This window comes from Ailuropoda melanoleuca, unplaced genomic scaffold (genome assembly GCF_002007445.2).
Source record: "Ailuropoda melanoleuca isolate Jingjing unplaced genomic scaffold, ASM200744v2 unplaced-scaffold5662, whole genome shotgun sequence".
NCBI lineage: Eukaryota > Metazoa > Chordata > Mammalia > Carnivora > Ursidae > Ailuropoda > Ailuropoda melanoleuca.
In genome coordinates this window covers 6209-12236 of record NW_023230081.1, presented here as the reverse complement: position 1 = coordinate 12236, position 6028 = coordinate 6209, and the positions used below count along the sequence as shown (strand labels likewise).

General features: G+C 42.5%; 1 long non-coding RNA gene across 1 annotated transcript; it reads left to right on the top strand.

Moving 5' to 3' along the window:
• The first annotated feature begins 9 nt into the window (after window positions 1-9).
• LOC117799752 lies at window positions 10-555 on the top strand. Its single transcript, XR_004623000.1, has 2 exons — window positions 10-96; window positions 129-555. It is a non-coding gene; the product is annotated as an uncharacterized LOC117799752 (long non-coding RNA).
• Window positions 556-6028: the final 5473 nt, after the last annotated feature.

Below are 6028 nucleotides of genomic sequence, written 5' to 3'. Positions count from 1 at the left end.
GTGCCCTGGGGATGGTAGGCTGCCAAGAACTGTTTCTTCGGTTGTTTCAGACACATGGGGCCCAGAAACACAGTCCCCTTTGGCCATCAGAGGCAGGTNACACAGTCCCCTTTGGCCATCAGAGGCAGGTGCTCAAGGGATGTCCCCTGTATGGGCTTTAAGTATGAGCTGGTTTTGGTAGGACCATGGTGGAGCAATGCAAGGGGGCAGGGTGCTTCCTTGGCCAGCTTGGCAGAGTTGTGGTAGAGCTGGGGGTGTGTGTGTGTGTGTGTGTTGGCGGGGGAGATGGTGGAAAAGCGATTGATTTTTAACTAAAATCAAGGCATCAAGAAATTTCTGATACTGCTCGCATTTGGATAAATTGGCGAGACATACCTCATTCTTTTGGGAAAACAGTTTTTTTATCTGTAACTGGGGACAAGAATGCTGACCTACCTTCCGAATGTGTTGTATGCATTAATTAACTGCGTATGATTGAGTAGCATCCTCAGGATCTCAAGATGAGCATGTAAATGCCAAGTGTTCTTACTGATAATAAAGCAGATACTTTCTTGATGGGGTTGTCATGAGGATTAATAATTTAATTGCGACAGAGTGCTCTGATATTTTTAGATGAAAAGTGCCATGTAACTTTGAAGAGGAATATTATCAAATAGCTTCTGCTTTGGTTCCTGAAAGAGCAATGCAAAATAAGGCAATGCTGATCTGCACATGCCTACCTGAATTGTTCTACCTCTTTTTAGAACAGCAGGAATTTAGAAATGGGGTTCATGAAGGAGGCCTGTAACAAAGTAATTAGAATTTCTGATTTTTGTTTTCTGGTAGGCTCATAGAGTCACTCCAAGATGATTTCTTCAAAGTTGTCAACAGACATTATAACTGGGAATTAACCAGTGCAAACACTTTCCTTTTGATGAGAACAAAATTTAACTGCCCATGTGACTCTGTCGTTTCCTGTACTCCAACCACACTGGCTTCCATGATTTTCTTTCTACTTGCTAAGCTCTTTTATTTTCACTCATGATTTTTGCATTGTTATTTCTAGCTTTTCAGAGGGCTGAGCATGGTCACTTTTGTCCCCCTCCTGAAAGAAGTCACACTCGCAGATCTCCCCTTGTCCCTAGATCCATTCCTCTCTGTCACACCAACTTTTTTGTCATTAGTACTTGTGTAAATCAGTTTGTCTTTTTATTGACCTGTTTAAGGATATACTGTTTCCCTCCACTAAAACATTAAATGTGTGGAGGTGGATTTTATTTATTTATTCCCTGCTTTTTGCCAGTGTCTAGCACATACTGATTGTTCAGTGGAGTTTGTTGAATGAATTTTTTTGTCTTGAACATAATTGTCCAATTGATTATCAGTAAGTTAGGACAGCTTTGAGCTGTGTATAATAGAGGCTTGGGGTGCAAAACTGAAACTTCTTTTTAGCAAATTTCTATAAAATCATGAATATCAAAACAGATATTAGAATAATAGATGTACAGAATGCAATAACGGGAGACTTAAAATTCCTTGCCCAACTTAAATTATATTTTTGACATTTCCTTTTCTCTGCACTTGATTTTGTGATTTTGTGATGCTATACTTTGGGACTTCTAGTCTTTGATAAATGCAAAAATTAGGTATATTAATGTCCTAGATCAGAGGTCAGTCTGCAAACTAAGGCATGCCACCAACTGCCTGTTTTTGTGAATAAAGTTTTATTGGAACACAGTTGTGTTCCTTCCTCCTGTATTTTCTTTATCTGTTTTTGCACAGTGGCAGAATTGAGCCAACAAAGCCAAAAATACTTAACGTTTACAGAAAAGTGCTCACTCCTTTCCTAGAGTATTATTTTCCCACCTCTCTTTTATTGAAATGTATTTGACATATAATATTGTGTAAATTTAAGAGGTACATGTTAGGGGCGCCTGGGTGGCTCAGTCAGTTAAGCTTCTGACTCTTGATTTTGGCTCAGGTCATGAAACCAGGGTCGTGAGGCTCCATGCTGGGTGTGGAGCCTACTTGGGATTCTCTGTCTCCCCCGCCCTCTCCCTCTGCCCCTCCCTCCCTGCTTGCACACTTTCTCTCTCTTTCTCAAAAAAGAGGTATATGTTAAGTTGATATATTTATGTATTATATGATTGCCATTGCAGTGATAATTTTACCAACTCTTTGGGAGCTAGAAAAATTAAAAGAACTTTGAAGTATGTACATCAATCCAAGGAATTGTTAGTGGCAGGTTCTGTTCTAAGGAGTTTTATGCTGTAATTTTCTACTCTTTTAAGAAAAAGGAGGTAAACAAACATGGGGGGAAAAGAAACTAGCAAGCCGGAAAAACCTCTTTAAAATATCCTCAGGCAAAACTTGGAGAGTTTCATTCCAAAGGGAGCTTTGTTGGAATAAATGAAATACTGTAATTGTTTGTGCTTTTATGCCAACTTTTATTTATAGGAAGGAGGCTATTTTATCAGCATGCAAATCGGAGTCTCCTGTTTTAGACGGGAGAATTGGAAGGAGAGAGAAGGGAAAAGATGGGCTGACTTTTAACAACAAAGCAAGTTGTTAATTATAAGAAAAATGATTGTCCTTGTGTGTCTACTGTGTAAGCCATGGATTGTGTTAGGCGCCTCCACATGCCATGTCTTATTCTTGTAGCAACCGCCAAGGCAGAAACTAGTGGCTCTGTTGTACAGATAAAAGCTCTAGTGCTCAGAGGATTGCAGTAACTGGCTCACGGTCCCCTAGGTGATCCGAGGTGGCCTAGGATTAGAATTCATGTCTATTTGCTCTTCCCTAGGAGAGCGGCAGCTAGAGAGCTAGGGGCTGCACTTTACAGCAAAGGCAATGTTGTACACTTTCATGTTCTGCACCTATACACGATTTTATTTGTCAGTTATGCCTCAGTAAAGATGGGGGAAACATGTATGCATATGTACATACTGGGAAGGCAGAGCTCCTCCTACGAAGAAAACGTTAATTCTCACGTCCTTCCCTTACTAGGCTCTCAGTATAGTGCAGGGGACCAGCAGGCCACTTACTGAGCTGCTTTGACTGGAAGCGAGGAAGGTGAAGCACCTTTCCCACACTGACTCCCAGCTCTTTCCTTTGGAGGAGTCAGGTGCTGCTTTGATAGATGTGGGGAAGGAACCAGAAGAAAGTGCTTCTCTCTCTGGCTCTTACCTGTTAATTTGAAATGCCTTCAGCGAAGTCAGCTACCTGCAGGTTTTTAAAGTGAAACACTTTTCTTTGCATTTTCTTTGCATAGGTAGCTTTTGAGAAAAAGTCTCCTTTTAAACATTCCATGACTTTGGTCAAAGAGCCGGGAACCTGGTATTAAAGATTTCAGCACTGTCAGAAGCTTCCACCAATGAGAGTGCTCCTGTCATTCACACCAGGGCTTGCTCAATATTTCTCGTGTTCCTTGCTTTCACCCTGACAGCTCCTAAGTCTCGGGGGACGAGGGGATCTTTCTTTATCTTTTTCTTTCCTCTTCAAAGTGTGTATATTTATGGGGAGACTACAGAGTGGGGGGTGGAGGATGGAGAGAAGGTTGGGGAGAATAGGTAAAGGGAAGGAGCAAGGCTGAACATTTTCTCTGCCTTTTTTGTTACTCCTGACAAAATTTTAAATAAAAATATTGGCCATTTGTTCAGCCTTTCCACCCTTGCTAATATTTAAAAGCGTTCAATTAAGATTTTCTAATGTGTCCAATGAGTTAAGCTGTCCTATGGTATTAGAAAAATATTACGTATATAAATAAAATACGTCAAAGCATTAAAAAGCTATTACACACACTGAACATAAAATGGCAGAATAATGATGGATCCCGCCATGCAGGAAACATATTCAAAAATATTATCTTCCTGGTAATGAAATGCCATCCGTTTCATTTTAAGCTAAATACGTTAGACATATCAGTGGAGTCTGTGCTGACACAGCAGTGAGTTGAAATTGAAAATCTGAAATTATATATATGATTGGACACAGTGTTAAAGTAATTTATAGGAAAAACCACGAATGTGCTGGGTCTGCACCTTCTGGTGAACTCATTTTATAGAATCAGATAGAGGAAAACTCTACCATTTCTAATGTGCAGTTAGAATGGCAGCCCGCCAGGGCCCCAATATATTCAGTATGAAAAGGGAGAAGAAAGACAGAGATGGGGTGGGAGGGGAAGGGGGTACAGGAGCAGCCAGGGAAGGGGGAGCCATGGGGTGGGGGAAAGAGACAGGGGGAAGAAAGCAGGACCTCAGAGGCTTGCTTCAAATTACAGCAGTTCTGCATAAGCCATCAAGAAAATGGCATTCGTTTTCATTGCTCTGACCTAATGGCATAGAGCGACTGTGGGAGCTGTAGTAGCTATCAAGACAAGTGGGAGATAACAGGAGAGCCCGCGCAGGGCCAGCTTTCAGCGAGGCTGTGGCTGGGTGCTCTGTGACACCACTTGCAGAGGTGATAGTCGGGCCCCCGGTGGCGATCATCTGACCCTGAAGGTTTGGGGGGGATCCAGAGTGCTGACAGGAAAGGAGGCAATGGGTGGCACTCACAGACCCGCTCCAGTCACCTATCAGTGTGGCAGCTCTGGCTCTCTGACCCACTTTCTTTCTTTCTTTCTTTCTTTCTTTCTTCCTTCCTTCCTTCCTTCCTTCCTTTTTCCTTTCTTTTCTCTCTCTTTTTTTTTTTTTCCTAGTGTTGTGCATGTTTGGCCACAAAGTGCAGTGGGAAATGGGTTCAGCTGGGGATGAAGAGGAAAACAAGACTGTGCTTTTGTGTGGAGATGTGTGACGAATTGGTACCCTGATGTGCTTTTCGTCTTTCACTTATATCCATAATCCTGCTTGAAATGTGGATTACTTATTCATACAGGACTGGTCTCCTCCTGGAACACCAGGGAGCCGCTGCTGTGCGTTTTCATTTGGTGGCCGCGCTGGCTGAGGCAGAGGTGGGCTAGTGTCTCCACAAGTGTCCTTTCTAACGCTCTCTGATTTTTAAAGAGAGGAAAGAAAGTGTCAAACGGAACGAAAGAAGGAAGGGTGTTTTTTCATCCTGTAGCGGAAGGCTACCTCTAAGGCAGGAAATGCAGAATGGAGACAGAAGTGTTGGTGCCCTCAGGTGAGAGAAAATGCCACCACACCCTCTGGTGATCTTACTGTCCCCTCTCACCACATAGCTCAGGGATTTTAGAAGTCCGGCATTAACCACATAGCTCAGGGATTTTAGAAGTCCAGCATTAACTGGAAGAGTGGGGGGAAAAAGATCTAGAATGTATGTGGAATTTTTCTTTCTAAGCACTCAGGATATTTCCTGTTTATTTTAATAGCACTAGTTGCCGGCTAGGGAGAATTTATTCTGTGGCAGACACTGGGCTCATAAGCATGACCTCACAGACTCATGACCTAGGGGCTGTTGTACTTCCCGTTTTGGTTTATAGAGGTCAGGGGACCTTGTCCAAGGAAAGAAAAGGACAATGAGTGCCCCAGATGACGAACTATGAACTCCACATAGTCTTGGTGAGACAAACATCTGCCCAGTTTCATTCCAATAATTGTGGATGAATGGAGAGGTTAAATGGCTTGCATCAAGGCCGCCTTTCCTAAACCTTCCCTGAATCCTCCACCTAGCTGATGGGGCGCTTCTAGCATCCCACACCTTTCTTCATAGCATTTACCGTGGGTTGTAATTTGTATTTATGTGTGCTTATTAATGTCTGCAGTAGACAGTAAGTTACGAATACAGTAGCTGGGTTACTGCTGTATCTCTAGGACCCAGGACAGTGGTTGGCACTCAGTAGGTACTCATTCAATCTTGGTTAGATAAATGAATGGATGGATGGGGAGATGCATTTTCATTGATAGTGTGTATTAGAGCTGGGGCAGGACACTTAGCTGTCATCCCCTAGACCACTTGTTATTTTTCACTTGTGCCTGTAGTTATAGTTGTCTTCTCCGGAAAAAGAATCAACATTGATAAAATCAAAGAATTTAGAAATTGTAGGAAGCCCAATGGCATATCTAGTCTACCGTTGTCTCTGGTGCTGAATTAC